Raw genomic sequence first — 19,305 nt, 5'->3', positions numbered from 1 at the left:
CCTGTGGGAATCTGCAGAGGTATGATTTGCGCAAATCGGCCCAGAATTTATTACCCAGACACCCCCCAAAGTCCGAAATGTGGGGAAAAATACGTATTTTCCTCACATTTCGCTCGGCTCACCCATCGAAACACGCCCCCAACAACACATGGCCTACCGTCCCGCGGTCCCACAGGTCCCAATGAAAACGGTACATCACATGTGTGGGTGCACCTACCTGGGTGCCAAGGGGAAAGCCTAAAACACAAGTAACCCCAAGTCGGTTTTCAGACCAGAATTTCAGACTCTCTGCCGACCGGCACACCATACAGATATGGGCCTCGGGTTTCCAAGCCACCAGGGAAAACAGGGAACCCCATGTATTTCCGAAAAGAGGACACCTGTGGGAATCCTCAGAGGTATGATTTACGCAAATCGGCCCAGAATTTATTACCCAGACAACCCCCAAAGTCTGAAATGTGGGGAAAAAAACGGATTTTCCGCACACTTCGCTCGCCTCACCCATCGAAACATGCCCCCAACAACACATGGCCTACTGTCCCGCGTTTCCACAGGTGTCCCGATCTAAACGGTACCTCACATGTGTGGGTGCACCTACTAGGGCGCCAAGGAGAAAGCCTAAAACACAAGTAACCCCAAATCGTTTTCACAACTAAATTGCACACTCTCACATCATACAGATATGGGCCTCGGGTGTCCAAGCCACCAAGGAAAACAGGGAACCCCATGCATTTCCGAAAAGAGGACACCCGTGGGAATCGGCAGAGATATGATTTGGGCAAATCGGCCCAGAATTTATTACCCAGACACCCCTGCAAAGTCCGAAATGTGGGGAAAAAAATGCATTTTCCGCACATTTCACTCGGCGCACCCATCGAAACACGCCGCCAACAACACATGGCCTACCGTCCCACGTTCCCCCAGGTGTCCCGATGAAAACATTACCTCACATGTGTCGGTGCACCTACCTGGGTGCCAAGGGGAAAGCCTAAAACACAAGTAACCCCAAGTCTGTTTTCAGACCAGAATTTCAGACTCTCTGTCGACCGGCACACCATACAGATATGGGCCTCGGGTGTCCAAGCCACCAAGGAAAACAGGGAACCCCATGTGTTTCCGAAAAGAGGACACCCGTGGGAATCCGCAGAGGTATGATTTGTGCAAATCGGCCCAGAATTTATTACCCAGACACCCCCCAAAGTCCGAAATGTGGGGAAAAAAACGTATTTTCCTCACACTTCGCTCGGCTCACCCATTGAAACATGCCCCCAACAACACATGGCATACCGTCCCGCGTTCCCACAGGTGTCCGGATGAAAATGGCACCTCACATGTCTGGGTGCACCTACCTTGGCGCCAAGGGGAAAGGCTAAAACACAAGTAACCCCAAGTCTGTTTTCACACCTGAATTGCACACTCTCACATCATACAGATATGGGTCTCGGGTGTCGAAGCCACCAAGGAAAACAGACACCCGTGGGAATCCGCAGAGGTATGAGATGCGCAAATCGGCCCAGAATTTATTACCCAGACACCCCCCAAAGTCCGAAATGTGGGGAAAAAAACGTATTTTCCTCACACTTCGCTCGGCTCACCCATTGAAACATGCCCCCAACAACACATGGCATACCGTCCCGCGTTCCCACAGGTGTCCCAATGAAAACGTTACCTCACATGTGTGGGTGCACCTACCTGGGCGCCAAGGGGAAAGCCTAAAACACAAGTAACCCCAAGTCTGTTTTCAGACCAGAATTTCAGACTCTCTACCGACCGGCACACCATACAGATATGGGCCTCGGGTGTCCAAGACACCAAGGAAAACAGGGAACCCCATGTGTTTCCGAAAAGAGGACACCCGTGGGAATCCGCAGAGGCATGATTTGCGCAAATCGGCCCAGAATTTATTACCCAGACACCCCCCAAAGTCGGAAATGTGGGGAAAAAAACGCATTTTCCGCACACTTCGCTCGGCTCACCCATCGAAACATGCCCCAAACAACACATGGCCTACCGTCCCGCGTTCCCACAGGTGTCCCGATCTAAACGGTACCTCACATGTGTGGGTGCACCTACCTTGGCGCCAAAGGGAAAGGCTAAAACACAAGTAACCCCAAGTCTGTTTTCACACCTGAATTGCACACTCTCACATCATACAGATATGGGCCTCGGGTGTCCAAGCCACCAAGGAAAACAGGGAACCCCATGCATTTCCAAAAAGAGGACACCCGTGGGAATCCGCAGAGGTATGAGTTGCGCAAATCGGCCCAGAATCTATTACTCAGACACCCCCCAAAGTCCGAAATGTGGGGAAAAAAACGTATTTTCCTCACACTTCGCTCGGCTCACCCATTGAAACATGCTCCCAACAACACATGGCATACCGTCCCGCGTTCCCACAGGTGTCCCAATGAAAACGTTACTTCACATGTGTGGGTGCACCTACCTGGGCGCCAAGGGGAAAGCCTAAAACACAAGTAACCCCAAGTCTCTTTTCAGACCAGAATTTCAGACTCTCTGCCGACCGGCACACCATACAGATATGGGCCTCGGGTGTCCAAGCCACCAAGGAAAACAAGAAACCCCATGTATTTCCGAAAAGAGGACACCCGTGGGAATCCGCAGAGGTATGATTTGCACACATCGACCCAGAATGTATTACCCAGACACCCCCGCAAAGTCTGAAATGTGGGGGAAAAAACACATTTTCCACACATTTCACTCAGCGCACCCATCGAAACACGCCGCCAACAACACATGGCCTACCGTCCCGCGTTCCCACAGGTGTCCCGATGAAAACGGTACCTCACATGTGTGGGTGAACCTACCTGGGCGCCAAGGGGAAAGCCTAAAACACAAGTAACCCCAAGTATGTTTTCAGACCAGAATTTCAGACTCTCTGCCGACCGGCACACCATACAGATATGGGCCTCGGGTGTCCAAGCCACCAAGGAAAACAGGGAACCCCATGTGTTTCCGAAAAGAGAACACCTGTGGGAATCCGCAGAGGTATGATTTGCGCAAATCGGCCCAGAATTTATTACCCAGACACCCCCCAAAGTCCGAAATGTGGGGAAAAATACGTATTTTCCTCACATTTCGCTCGGCTCACCCATCGAAACACATACCCCCAACAACACATGGCCTACCGTCCCGCGTTCCCACAGGTCCCGATGAAAACGGTACCTCACATGTGTGGGTGCACCTACCTGGGTGCCAAGGGGAAAGCCTAAAACACAAGTAACCCCAAGTCGGTTTTCAGACCAGAATTTCAGACTCTCTGCCGACCGGCACACCATACAGATATGGGCCTCGGGTGTCCAAGCCACCAGGGAAAACAGGGAACCCCATGTATTTCCGAAAAGAGGACACCTGTGGGAATCCGCAGAGGTATGATTTACGCAAATCGGCCCAGAATTTATTACCCAGACAACCCCCAAAGTCTGAAATGTGGGGAAAAAAACGGATTTTCTGCACACTTCGCTCGGCTCACCCATCGAAACATGCCCCCAACAACACATGGCCTACCGTCCCGCGTTCCCACAGGTGTCCCGATCTAAACGGTACCTCACATGTGTGGGTGCACCTACCAGGGCGCCAAGGAGAAAGCCTAAAACACAAGTAACCCCAAATCGTTTTCACACCTGAATTGCACACTCTCACATCATACAGATATGGGCCTCGGGTGTCCAAGCCACCAAGGAAAACAGGGAACCCCATGCATTTCCGAAAAGAGGACACCCGTGGGAATCGGCAGAGGTATGATTTGGGCAAATCGGCCCAGAATTTATCACCCAGACACCCCCGCAAAGTCCGAAATGTGGGGAAAAAAATGCATTTTCCGCACATTTCACTCGGCGCACCCATCGAAACACGCAGCCAACAACACAAGGCCTACCGTCCCACGTTCCCACAGGTGTCCCGATGAAAACGTTACCTCACATGTGTGGGTGCACCTACCTGGGTGCCAAGGGGAAAGCCTAAAACACAAGTAACCCCAAGTCTGTTTTCAGACCAGAATTTCAGACTCTCTGCCGACTGGCACACCATACAGATATGGGCCTCGGGTGGCCAAGCCACCAAAGAAAACAGGGAACCCCATGCATTTCCGAAAAGTGGACACCCGTGGGAATCCGCAGAGGTATGATTTGCGCAAATCGGCCAAGAATTTATTACCCAGACACCCCCGCAAAGTCCGAAATGTGGGGGAAAAAACGCATTTTCCGCACATTTCGCTCGGCTCACCCATCGAAATACGCCCCCAACAACACATGGCCTACCGTCCCATGTTCCCACAGGTGTCCGGATGAAAACGGTACCTCACATGTGTGGGTGCACCTACCTTGGCGCCAAAGGGAAAGGCTAAAACACAAGTAACCCCAAGTCTGTTTTCACACCTCAATTGCACACTCTCACATCATACAGATATGGGCCTCGGGTGTCCAAGCCACCAAGGAAAACAGGGAACCCCATGCATTTCCGAAAAGAGGACACCCGTGGGAATCCGCAGAGGTATGAGTTGCGCAAATCGGCCCAGAATTTGTTACCCAGACACCCCCCAAAGTCCGAAATGTGGGGAAAAAAACGTATTTTCCTCACACTTCGCTCGGCTCACCCATTGAAACATACCCCCAACAACACATGGCATACCGTCCCGCGTTCCCACAGGTGTCCCAATGAAAACGTTACTTCACATGTGTGGGTGCACCTACCTGGGCGCCAAGGGGAAAGGCTAAAACACAAGTAACCCCAAGTCTGTTTTCACACCTGAATTGCACACTCTCACATCATACAGATATGGGTCTCGGGTGTCGAAGCCACCAAGGAAAACAGACACCCGTGGGAATCCGCAGAGGTATGAGATGCGCAAATCGGCCCAGAATTTATTACCCAGACACCCCCCAAAGTCCGAAATGTGGGGAAAAAAACTTATTTTCCTCACACTTCGCTCGGCTCACCCATTGAAACATGCCCCCAACAACACATGGCATACCGTCCCGCGTTCCCACAGGTGTCCCAATGAAAACGTTACCTCACATGTGTGGGTGCACCTACCTGGGCGCCAAGGGGAAAGCCTAAAACACAAGTAACCCCAAGTCTGTTTTCAGACCAGAATTTCAGACTCTCTACCGACCGGCACACCATACAGATATGGGCCTCGGGTGTCCAAGACACCAAGGAAAACAGGGAACCCCTTGTGTTTCCGAAAAGAGGACACCCGTGGGAATCCGCAGAGGCATGATTTGCGCAAATCGGCCCAGAATTTATTACCCAGACACCCCCCAAAGTCGGAAATGTGGGGAAAAAAACGCATTTTCCGCACACTTCGCTCGGCTCACCCATCGAAACATGCCCCAAACAACACATGGCCTACCGTCCCGCGTTCCCACAGGTGTCCCGATCTAAACGGTACCTCACGTGTGTGGGTGCACCTACCTGGGCGCCAAGGGGAAAGCCTAAAACACAAGTAACCCCAAGTCGTTTTCACACCTGAATTGCACACTCTCACATCATACAGATATGGGCCTCGGGTGTCCAAGCCACCAAGTAAAACAGGGAACCCCATGCATTTCTGAAAAGAGGACACCTGTGGGAATCGGCAGAGGTATGATTTGGGTAAATCGGCCCAGAATTTATTACCCAGACACCCCCGCAAAGTCCGAAATGTGGGGAAAAAATGCATTTTCTGCACATTTCACTTGGCGCACCCATCGAAACACGCCGCCAACAACACATGGCCTACCGTCCCACATTCCCACAGGTGTCCCGATGAAAACATTACCTCACATGTGTAGGTGCACCTACCTGGGTGCCAAGGGGAAAGCCTAAAACACAAGTAACCCCAAGTCTGTTTTCAGACCAGAATTTCAGACCCTCTGCCGACCGGCACACCATACAGATATGGGCCTCGGGTGTCCAAGCCACCAAGGAAAACAGGGAACCCCATGCATTTCCGAAAAGTGGACACCCGTGGGAATCCGCAGAGGTATGATTTACGCAAATCGGCCCAGAATTTATTACCCAGACAACTCCCAAAGTCTGAAATGTGGGGAAAAAAACAGATTTTCCGCACACTTCGCTCGGCTCACCCATCGAAACATACCCCCAACAACACATGGTCTACCGTCCTGCGTTCCCACAGGTGTCCCGATCTAAACGGTACCTCACATGTGTGGGTGCACCTACCTTGGCGCCAAAGGGAAAGGCTAAAACACAAGTAACCCCAAGTCTGTTTTCACACCTGAATTGCACACTCTCACATCATACAGATATGGGCCTCGGGTGTCCAAGCCACCAAGGAAAACAGGGAACCCCATGCATTTCCAAAAAGAGGACACCCGTGGGAATCCGCAGAGGTATGAGTTGCGCAAATCGGCCCAGAATCTATTACTCAGACACCCCCCAAAGTCCGCAATGTGGGGAAAAAAACGTATTTTCCTCACACTTCGCTCGGCTCACCCATTGAAACATGCCCCCAACAACACATGGCATACCGTCCCGCGTTCCCACAGGTGTCCCAATGAAAACGTTACTTCACATGTGTGGGTGCACCTACCTGGGCGCCAAGGGGAAAGCCTAAAACACAAGTAACCCCAAGTCTCTTTTCAGACCAGAATTTCAGACTCTCTGCCGACCGGCACACCATACAGATATGGGCCTCGGGTGTCCAAGCCACCAAGGAAAACAAGAAACCCCATGTATTTCCGAAAAGAGGACACCCGTGGGAATCCGCAGAGGTATGATTTGCACAAATCGACCCAGAATGTATTATCCAGACACCCCCGCAAAGTCTGAAATGTGGGGGAAAAAACACATTTTCCACACATTTCACTCAGCGCACCCATCGAAACACGCCGCCAACAACACATGGCCTACCGTCCCGCGTTCCCACAGGTGTCCTGATGAAAACGTTCCCTCACATGTGTGGTTGCACCTACCTGGGCGCCAAGGGGAAAGCCTAAAACACAAGAAACCCCAGGTCTGTTTTCAGACCAAAATTTCGGACTCTCTGTCGACCGTCACAGCATACAGATATGGCCCTTGGGTGTCCAAGGCACCAAGGAAAACAGGAAACCCCATGCATTTCCGAAAAGAGGACACCCGTGGGAATCCACAGAGGTATGAGTTGCGCAAACCGGCCCAGAATGTATTACCCAGACACCCCACAAAGTCCGAAATGTGAGGAAAAAAATGTATTTTCCTCACACTTCGCTCGGCTCACCCATCGAAACATGCCCCCAACATCACATGGCCTACCGTCCCGCGTTCCCACAGGTGTCTCGATGAAAACGGTACCTCACATGTGTGGGTGAACCTACCTGGGCGCCAAGGGGAAAGCCTAAAACACAAGTAACCCCAAGTATGTTTTCAGACCAGAATTTCAGACTCTCTGCCGACCGGCACACCATACAGATATGGGCCTCGGGTGTCCAAGCCACCAAGGAAAACAGGGAACCCCATGTGTTTCCGAAAAGAGAACACCTGTGGGAATCCGCAGAGGTATGATTTGCGCAAATCGGCCCAGAATTTATTACCCAGACACCCCCCAAAGTCCGAAATGTGGGGAAAAATACGTATTTTCCTCACATTTTGCTCGGCTCACCCATCGAAACACATACCCCCAACAACACATGGCCTACCGTCCCGCGTTCCCACAGGTCCCGATGAAAACGTTACCTCACATGTGTGGGTGAACCTACCTGGGCGCCAAGGGGAAAGCCTAAAACACAAGTAACCCCAAGTATGTTTTCAGACCAGAATTTCAGACTCTCTGCCGACCGGCACACCATACAGATATGGGCCTCGGGTGTCCAAGCCACCAAGGAAAACAGGGAACCCCATGTGTTTCCGAAAAGAGAACACCTGTGGGAATCCGCAGAGGTATGATTTGCGCAAATCGGCCCAGAATTTATTACCCAGACACCCCCCAAAGTCCGAAATGTGGGGAAAAATACGTATTTTCCTCACATTTCGCTCGGCTCACCCATCGAAACACATACCCCCAACAACACATGGCCTACCGTCCCGCGTTCCCACAGGTCCCGATGAAAACGGTACCTCACATGTGTGGGTGCACCTACCTGGGTGCCAAGGGGAAAGCCTAAAACACAAGTAACCCCAAGTCGGTTTTCAGACCAGAATTTCAGACTCTCTGCCGACCGGCACACCATACAGATATGGGCCTCGGGTGTCCAAGCCACCAGGGAAAACAGGGAACCCCATGTATTTCCGAAAAGAGGACACCTGTGGGAATCCGCAGAGGTATGATTTACGCAAATCGGCCCAGAATTTATTACCCAGACAACCCCCAAAGTCTGAAATGTGGGGAAAAAAACGGATTTTCTGCACACTTCGCTCGGCTCACCCATCGAAACATGCCCCCAACAACACATGGCCTACCGTCCCGCGTTCCCACAGGTGTCCCGATCTAAACGGTACCTCACATGTGTGGGTGCACCTACCAGGGCGCCAAGGAGAAAGCCTAAAACACAAGTAACCCCAAATCGTTTTCACACCTGAATTGCACACTCTCACATCATACAGATATGGGCCTCGGGTGTCCAAGCCACCAAGGAAAACAGGGAACCCCATGCATTTCCGAAAAGAGGACACCCGTGGGAATCGGCAGAGGTATGATTTGGGCAAATCGGCCCAGAATTTATCACCCAGACACCCCCGCAAAGTCCGAAATGTGGGGAAAAAAATGCATTTTCCGCACATTTCACTCGGCGCACCCATCGAAACACACAGCCAACAACACAAGGCCTACCGTCCCACGTTCCCACAGGTGTCCCGATGAAAACGTTACCTCACATGTGTGGGTGCACCTACCTGGGTGCCAAGGGGAAAGCCTAAAACACAAGTAACCCCAAGTCTGTTTTCAGACCAGAATTTCAGACTCTCTGCCTACTGGCACACCATACAGATATGGGCCTCGGGTGTCCAAGCCACCAAAGAAAACAGGGAACCCCATGCATTTCCGAAAAGTGGACACCCGTGGGAATCCGCAGAGGTATGATTTGCGCAAATCGGCCAAGAATTTATTACCCAGACACCCCCGCAAAGTCCGAAATGTGGGGGAAAAAACGCATTTTCCGCACATTTCGCTCGGCTCACCCATCGAAATACGCCCCCAACAACACATGGCCTACCGTCCCATGTTCCCACAGGTGTCCGGATGAAAACGGTACCTCACATGTGTAGGTGCACCTACCTTGGCGCCAAAGGGAAAGGCTAAAACACAAGTAACCCCAAGTCTGTTTTCACACCTGAATTGCACACTCTCACATCATAGAGATATGGGCCTCGGGTGTCCAAGCCACCAAGGAAAACAGGGAACCCCATGCATTTCCGAAAAGAGGACACCCGTGGGAATCCGCAGAGGTATGAGTTGCGCAAATCGGCCCAGAATATGTTACCCAGACACCCCCCAAAGTCCGAAATGTGGGGAAAAAAACGTATTTTCCTCACACTTCGCTCGGCTCACCCATTGAAACATACCCCCAACAACACATGGCATACCGTCCCGCGTTCCCACAGGTGTCCCAATGAAAACGTTACTTCACATGTGTGGGTGCACCTACCTGGGCGCCAAGGGGAAAGCCTAAAACACAAGTAACCCCAAGTCTGTTTTCAGACCAGAATTTCAGACTCTCTGCCGACCGGCACACCATACAGATATGGGCCTCGGGTGTCCAAGCCACCAAGGAAAACAAGAAACCCCATGTATTTCCGAAAAGAGGACACCCGTGGGAATCCGCAGAGGTATGATTTGCACAAATCGACCCAGAATGTATTACCCAGACACCCCCGCAAAGTCTGAAATGTGGGGGAAAAAACACATTTTCCACACATTTCACTCAGCGCACCCATCGAAACACGCCGCCAACAACACATGGCCTACCGTCCCGCATTCCCACAGGTGTCCTGATGAAAACGTTCCCTCACATGTGTGGTTGCACCTACCTGGGCGCCAAGGGGAAAGCCTAAAACACAAGAAACCCCAAGTCTGTTTTCAGACCAAAATTTCGGACTCTCTGTCGACCGTCACAGCATACAGATATGGCCCTTGGGTGTCCAAGGCACCAAGGAAAACAGGGAACCCCATGCATTTCCGAAAAGAGGACACCCGTGGGAATCCGCAGAGGTATGAGTTGCGCAATCCGGCCCAGAATGTATTACCCAGACACCCCACAAAGTCCGAAATGTGAGGAAAAAAATGTATTTTCCTCACACTTCGCTCGGCTCACCCATCGAAACATGCCCCCAACATCACATGGCCTACCGTCCCGCGTTCCCACAGGTGTCCCGATGAAAACGGTACCTCACATGTGTGGGTGCACCTACCTGGGCGCCAAGGGGAAAGCCTAAAACACAAGTAACCCCAAGTATGTTTTCAGACCAGAATTTCAGACTCTCTGCCGACCGGCACAGCATACAGATATGGGCCTCGGGTGTCCAAGCCACCAAGGAAAACAGGGAACCCCATGCATTTCCGAAAAGAGGACACCCGTGGGAATACGCAGAGGTATGAGTTGCACAAATCGGCCCAGAATTTATTACCCAGACACCCCCCAAAGTCCGAAATGTGTGGAAAAGAACGTATTTTCCTCACACTTCGCTCGGCTCACCCATTGAAACATGCCCCCAACAACACATGGCATACCGTCCCGCGTTCCCACAGGTGTCCCAATGAAAAAGTTACCTCACATGTGTGGGTGCACCTACCGGGGCGCCAAGGGGAAAGCCTAAAACACAAGTAACCCCAAGTCTGTTTTCAGACCAGAATTTCAGACTCTCTGCCGACCGGCACACCATACAGATATGGGCCTCGGGTGTCCAAGCCACCAAGGAAAACAGGGAACCCCATGTATTTCCGAAAAGAGGACACCCGTGGGAATCCGCAGAGGTATGATTTGCACAAATCGACCCAGAATGTATTGCCCAGACACCCCCGCAAAGTCTGAAATGTGGGGGAAAAAACACATTTTCTGCACATTTCACTCAGCGCACCCATCGAAACACGCCGCCAACAACACATGGCCTACCGTCCCGCGTTCCCACAGGTGTCCCGATGAAAACGTTCCCTCACATGTGTGGTTGCACCTACCTGGGCGCCAAGGGAAAAGCCTAAAACACAAGTAACCCCAAGTCGTTTTCACACCTGAATTTCACACTCTCACATCGTACAGATATGGGCCTCGGGTGTCCAAGCCACCAAGGAAAACAGGGAACCCCATGCATTTCCGAAAAGCCGACACATGTGGGAATCTGCAGAGGTATGATTTGCGCAAATCGGCCAAGAATTTAATACCCAGACACCCCCGCAAAGTCCGAAATGTGCGGGGAAAAACGCATTTTCCGCACATTTCGCTCGGCTCACCCATCGAAACACGCCCCCAACAACACATGGCCTACCGTCCCACGTTCCCACAGGTGTCCCGATGAAAACGGTACCCCACATGTGTGGGTGCACCTACCTTGGCGCCAAGGGGAAAGCCTAAAACACAAGTAACCCCAAGTCTGTTTTCAGACCAGAATTTCAGACTCTCTGCCGACCGGCAAACCATGCAGATATGGGCCTGAGGTGTCCAAGCCACCAAGGAAAACAGGGAACCCCATGTATTTCCGAAAAGAGGACACCCGTGGGAATCCGCAGAGGTATGATTTGCACAAATCGGCCCAGAATTTATTACCCAGACACCCCCGCAAAGTCTGAAATGTGGGGGAAAAAACACATTTTCCGCACATTTCACTCGGCTCACCCATTGAAACACGCCCCCAACAACACATGGCCTACTGTCCCACGTTCCCACAGGTGTTCCGATGAAAATGGTACCTCACATTTGTGGGTGCACCTACCTTGGCGCCAAGGGGAAAGCCTAAAACACAAGTAACCCCAAGTCTGTTTTCAGACCAGAATTTCAGACTCTCTGCCGACCGGCACACCATACAGATATGGGCCTCGGGTGTCCAAGCAACCAAGGAAAACAAGGAACCCCATGCATTTCCGAAAAGAGGACACCCGGTGGAATCCGCAGAGGTATGATTTGTGCAAATCGGCCCAGAATTTATTACCCAGACAACCCCCAAAGTCAGAAATGTGGGGAAAAAAACGCATTTTCCGCACACTTCGCTCGGCTCACCCATCGAAACATACCTCCAACAACACATGGCCTACCGTCCCGTGTTCCCACAGGTGTCCCGATCTAAACGGTACCTCACATGTGTGGGTGCACCAACCAGGGCGCCAAGGGGAAAGCCTAAAACACAAGTAACCCCAAGTCATTTTCACACCTGAATTGCACACTCTCACATCATACAGATATGGGCCTCGGGTGTCCAAGCCACCAAGGAAAACAGGGAACCCCATGCATTTCCGAAAAGAGGACACCCGTGGGAATCGGCAGAGGTATGATTTGGGCAAATCGGCCCAGAATTTACTACCCAGACACCCCCGCAAAGTCCGAAATGTGGGGAAAAAAATTCATTTTCCGCACATTTCACTCGGCGCACCCATCGAAACACACCGCCAACAACACATGGCCTACCGTCCCATGTTCCCACAGGTGTCCCGATGAAAACATTACCTCACATGTGTGGGTGCACCTACCTGGGTGCCAAGGGGAAAGCCTAAAACACAAGTAACTCCAAGTCTGTTTTCAGACCAGAATTTCAGACTCTCTGCCGACCGGCACACCATACAGATATGGGCCCCGGGTGTCCAAGCCACCAAGGAAAACAGGGAACCCCATGCATTTCCGAAAAGTGGACACCCGTGGGAATCCGCAGAGGTATGATTTGCACAAATCGGCCAAGAATTTATTACCCAGACACCCCCGCAAAGTCCGAAATGTGGGGGGAAAAACGCATTTTCCGCACATTTCGCTCGACTCACCCATCGAAACACTCCCCCAACAACACATGGCCTACCGTCCCACGTTCCCACAGGTGTCCCGATGAAAACGGTACCTCACATGTGTGGGTGCACCTACCTTGGCGCCAAGGGGAAAGCCTAAAATACAAGTAGCCCCAAGTCTGTTTTCAGACCAGAATTTCAGACTCACTGCCGACCGGCACACCATACAGATATGGGCCTCGGGTGTCCAAGCCACCAAGGAAAACAGGGAACCCCATGCATTTCCGAAAAGTGGACACCCGTGGGAATCCGCAGAGGTATGATTTGCGCAAATCGGCCAAGAATTTATTACCCAGACACCCCCGCAAAGTCCGAAATGTGGGGGAAAAACGCATTTTCCGCACATTTCGCTCAGCTCACCCATCGAAACACGCCCCCAACAACACATGGCCTACCGTCCCATGTTCCCACAGGTGTCCGGATGAAAACGGTACCTCACATGTGTGGGTGCACCTACCTTGGTGCCAAGGGGAAAGGCTAAAACACAAGTAACCCTTAGTCTGTTTTCACACCTGAATTGCACACTCTCACATCATACAGATATGGGTCTCGGGTGTCCAAGCCACCAAGGAAAACAGACACCCGTGGGAATCCGCAGAGGTATGAGTTGCGCAAATCGGCCCGGAATTTATTACCCAGACACCCCCCAAAGTCCGAAATGTGGGGAAAAAAACGTATTTTCCTCACACTTCGCTCGGCTCACCCATTGAAACATGCCCCCAACAACACATGGCATACCGTCCCGCGTTCCCACAGGTGTCCCAATGAAAACGTTACCTCACATGGGTGGGTGCACCTACCTGGGCGCCAAGGGGAAAGCCTAAAACACAAGTAACCCCAAGTCTGTTTTCAGACCAGAATTTCAGACTCTCTGCCGACCGGCACACCATACAGATATGGGCCTCGGGTGTCCAAGCCACCAAGGAAAACAGGAAACCCCATGTATTTCCAAAAATAGGACACCCGTGGGAATCCGCAGAGGTATGATTTGCACAAATCGACCCAGAATGTGTTACCCAGACACCCCTGCAAAGTCTGAAATGTGGGGGAAAAAACACATTTTCCGCACATTTCACTCAGCGCACCCATCGAAACACGCCTCCAACAACACATGGCCTACCGTCCCGCGTTCCCACAGGTGTTCCGATGAAAACATTCCCTCACATGTGTGGTTGCACCTACCTGGGCGCCAAGGGGAAAGCCTGAAATACAAGTAACCCCAATTCTGTTTTCAGACCAGAATTTCAGACTCTCTGTCGACCGGCACAGCATACAGATATGGGCGTTGGGTGTCCAAGACACCAAGGAAAACAGGGATCCCCATGCATTTCCGAAAAGAGGACACCCGTGGGAATCCGCAGAGGTATGAGTTGCGCAAACCGGCCCAGAATGTATTACCCAGACACCCCCCAAAGTCCGAAATGTGGGGAAAAAAACGTATTTTCCTCACACTTCGCTCGGCTCACCCATCGAAACATGCCCCCAACATCACATGGCCTACCGTCCCGCGTTCCCACAGGTCCCGATGAAAACGGTACCTCACATGTGTGGGTGCACCTACCTGGGTGCCAAGGGGAAAGCCTAAAACACAAGTAACCCCAAGTCGGTTTTCAGACCAGAATTTCAGACTCTCTGCCGACCGGCACACCATACAGATATGGGCCTCGGGTGTCCAAGCCACCAAGGAAAACAGGGAACCCCATGTATTTCTGAAAAGAGGACACCCGTGGGAATCCGCAGAGGTATGATTTACGCAAATCAGCCCAGAATTTATTACCCAGACAACCCCCAAAGTCTGAAATGTGGGGAAAAAACGCATTTTCCGCACACTTCGCTCGTCTCACCCATCGAAACATGCCCCCAACAACACATGGCCTACCGTCCTGCGTTCCCACAGGTATCCCGATCTAAACGGTACCTCACATGTGTGGGGGCACCTACCAGGGCGCCAAGGAGAAAGCCTAAAACACAAGTAACCCCAAGTCTGTTTTCAGACCAGAATTTCAGACTCTCTGCCGACCGGCACACCATAAAGATATGGGCCTCGGGTGTCCAAGCCACCAAGGAAAACAGAGAAACCCATATATTTTCGAAAAGACGACACCCGTGGGAATCCGCAGAGGTATGATTTGCACAAATCGGCCCAGAATGTATTACCCAGACACCCCTGCAAGTCCGAAATGTGGGGGAAAAATGTATTTTCCGCAAATTTCGCTCGGCTCACCCATCGAAATAAGCCCCCAACAACACATGGCCTACTTTCCCGCGTTCCCACAAGTGTCCCGATGAAAACGGTACATCACATGTGTGGGTGCACCTACCTGGGCGCCAAGGGGAAAGCCTAAAACACAAGTAACACCAAGTCTGTTTTTAAACCAGAATTTCAGACTCTCTGCCGACCGGCACACCATACAGATATGGGCCTCGGGTGTCCAAGCCACCAAGGAGAACAGGGAACCCCATGCATTTCCGAAAAGAGGACACCCATGGGAATCCGCAGAGGTATGATTTGCGCAAATCGGCCCAGAATTTATTACCCAGACACCCCCGCAAAATCCGAAATGTGGGGGAAAAAACGCATTTTCCGCACATTTCGCTCGGCTCACCCATCGAAACACGCCCCCAACAACACATGGCCTACTGTCCCACGTTCCCACAGGTGTTCCGATGAAAATGGTACCTCACATTTGTGGGTGCACCTACCTTGGCACCAAGGGGAAAGCCTAAAACACAAGTAACCCCAAGTCTGTTTTCAGACCAGAATTTCAGACTCTCTGCCGACCGGCACACCATACAGATATGGGCCTCGGGTGTCCAAGCCACCAAGGAAAACAGGGAACCCCATATATTTTCGAAAAGACGACACCCGTGGGAATCCGCAGAGGTATGATTTGCACAAATCGACCCAGAATGTATTACCCAGACACCCCCGCAAAGTCTGAGATGTGGGGGAAAAAACACATTTTCCGCACATTTCACTCAGCGCACCCATCGAAACACGCCGCCAACAACACATGGCCTACCGTCCCGCGTTCCCACAGGTGTCCCGATGAAAACGTTACCTCACATGTGTGGTTGCACCTACCTGGGCGCCAAGGGGAAAGCCTAAAACACAAGTAACCCCAAGTCTGTTTTCAGACAAGAATTTCAGACTCTCTGTCGACCGGCACACCATACAGATATGGGCCTTGGGTGTCCAAGGCACCAAGGAAAACAGGGAACCCCATGCATTTCCGAAAAGAGGACACTCGTGGGATTCCGCAGAGGTATGATTTGCGCAAAGCGGCCCAGAATGTATTACCCAGACACCCCTGCAAGTCCGAAATGTGGTGGAAAAAATGTATTTTCCGCAAATTTCGCTCGGCTCACCCATCGAAATACGCCCCCAACAACACATGGCCTACTGTCCCGCGTTCCCACAGGTGTCCCGATCTAAACGGTACCTCACATGTGTGGGTGCTCCTACCAGGGCGCCAAGGGAAAAGCCTAAAACACAAGTAACCCCAAGTCGTTTTCACACCTGAATTTCACACTCTCACATCGTACAGATATGGGCCTCGGGTGTCCAAGCCACCAAGGAAAACAGGGAACCCCATGCATTTCCGAATAGCCGACACCCGTGGGAATCCGCAGAGGTATGATTTGCGCAAATCGTCCAAGAATTTATTACCCAGACACCCCCGCAAAGTCCGAAATGTGCGGGGAAAAATGCATTTTCCGCACATTTCGCTCGGCTCACCCATCGAAACACGCCCCCAACAACACATGGCCTACCGTCCCACGTTCCCACAGGTGTCCCGATGAAAACGGTACCTCACATGTGTGGGTGCACCTACCTTGCCGCCAAGGGGAAAGCCTAAAACACAAGTAAGCCCAAGTCTGTTTTCAGACCAGAATTTCAGACTCTCTGCCGACCGGCAAACCATGCAGATATGGGCCTCGGGTGTCCAAGCCACCAAGGAAAACAGGGAACCCCATGTATTTCCGAAAAGAGGACACCCGTGGGAATCCGCAGAGGTATGATTTGCACAAATCGGCCCAGAATTTATTACCCAGACACCACCGCAAAGTCTGAAATGTGGGGGAAAAAACACATTTTCCGCACATTTCACTCGGCTCACCCATTGAAACACGCCCCCAACAACACATGGCCTACTGTCACACGTTCGCACAGGTGTCCCAATGAAAACGGTACCTCACATGTGTGGGTGCACCTACCTTGGCGCCAAGGGGAAAGCCTAAAACACAAGTAACCCCAAGTCTGTTTTCAGACCAGAATTTCAGACTCTGCCGACCGGCACACCATACAGATATGGGCCTCGGGTGTCCAAGCAACCAAGGAAAACAAGGAACCCCATGCATTTCCGAAAAGAGGACACCCGGTGGAATCCGCAGAGGTATGATTTGCGTAAATCGGCCCAGAATTTATTACCCAGACAACCCCCAAAGTCAGAAATGTGGGGAAAAAAACGCATTTTCCGCACACTTCGCTCGGCTCACCCATCGAAACATGCCCCCAACAACACATGGCCTACCATCCCGCGTTCCCACAGGTGGCCCGATCTAAACGGTACCTCACTTGTGTGGGTGCACCTACCAGGGCGCCAAGGGGAAAGCCTAAAACACAAGTAACCCCAAGTCGTTTTCACACGTGAATTGCACACTCTCACATCATACAGATATGGGCCTCGGGTGTCCAAGCCACCAAGGAAAACAGGGAACCCCATGCATTTCCGAAAAGAGGACACCCGTGGGAATCGGCAGAGGTATGATTTGTGCAAATCGGCCCAGAATTTACTACCCAGACACCCCCGCAAAGACCGAAATGTGGAGAAAAAATTTAATTTTCCGCACATTTCACTCGGCGCACCCATCAAAACACGCCGCCAACAACACATGGCCTACCGTCTCATGTTCCCACAGGTGTCCCGATGAAAACGTTACCTCAAATGTGTGGGTGCACCTACCTGGGTGCCAAGGGGAAAGCCTAAAACATAAGTAACCCTAAGTCTGTTTTCAGTCCAGAATTTCAGACTCTCTGCCGACCGGCACACCATACAGATATGGGCCCCGGATGTCCAAGCCACCAAGGAAAACAGGGAACCCCATGCATTTCCGAAAAGTGGACACCCGTGGGAATCCGCAGAAGTATGATTTGCGCAAATCGGCCAAGAATTTATTACCCAGACACCCCCGCAAAGTCCGAAATGTGGGGGGAAAAACGCATTTTCCGCACATTTCGCTCGGCTCACCCATCGGAACACGCCCCCAACAACACATGGCCTACCGTCCCACGTTCCCACAGGTGTCCCGATGAAAACGGTACCTCACATATGTGGGTGCACCTACCTTGGCGCCAAGGGGAAAGCCTAAAACACAAGTAACCCCAAGTCTGTTTTCAGACCAAAATTTCAGACTCCCTGCCGACCGGCACACCATACAGATATGGGCCTCGGGTGTCCAAGCCACCAAGGAAAACAGGGAACCCCATGCATTTCCGAAAAGTGGACACCTGTGGGAATCCGCAGAGGTATAATTTGCGCAAATCGGCCAAGAATTTATTACCCAGACACTCCGCAAAGTCCCAAATGTGGGGGAAAAAACACATTTTCCGCACATTTCACTCAGCGCACCCATCGAAACATCCCCCCAACAACACATGGCCTACCGTCCCACGTTCCCACAGGTGTCCCGATGAAAACGGTACCTCACATGTGTGGGTGCACCTACCTTGGCGCCAAGGGGAAAGCCTAAAACACAAGTAACCCCAAGTCTGTTTTCAGACCAGAATTTCAGACTCTCTGCCGACCGGCAAACCATGCAGATATGGGCCTCGGGTGTCCAAGCCACCAAGGAAAACAGGGAACCCCATGTATTTCCGAAAAGAGGACACCCGTGGGAATCCGCAGAGGTATGATTTGCGCAAATCGGCCCAGAATTTATTACCCAGACAACCCCCAAAGTCAGAAATGTGGGGAAAAAAATGCATTTTCCGCACACTTCGCTCGGCTCACCCATCGAAACATGCCCCCAACAACACATGGCCTACCGTCCCGCGTTCCCACAGGTGTCCCGATCTAAACGGTACCTCACATGTGTGGGTGCACCTACCAGGGCGCCAAGGGGAAAGCCTAAAACACAAGTAACCCCAAGTAGTTTTCACACCTTAATTGCACACTCTCACATCATACAGATATGGGCCTCGGGTGTCCAAGCCACCAAGGAAAACAGGGAACCCCATGCATTTCCGAAAAGAGGACACCCGTGGGAATCGGCAGAGGTATGATTTGGGCAAATCGGCCCAGAATTTACTACCCAGACACCCCCGCAAAGTCTGAAATGTGGGTAAAAAAATTCATTTTCCGCACATTTCACTCGGCGCACCCATC

The sequence above is a fragment of the Ambystoma mexicanum genome, chromosome 13 (genome assembly GCF_040938575.1).
Source record: "Ambystoma mexicanum isolate Mex_15411 chromosome 13, UKY_AmexF1_1, whole genome shotgun sequence".
Classification (NCBI taxonomy): Eukaryota; Metazoa; Chordata; class Amphibia; order Caudata; family Ambystomatidae; genus Ambystoma; species Ambystoma mexicanum.
The sequence above is the reverse complement of the archived record's forward strand: the minus strand, read 5'-3'. Positions refer to the sequence as shown.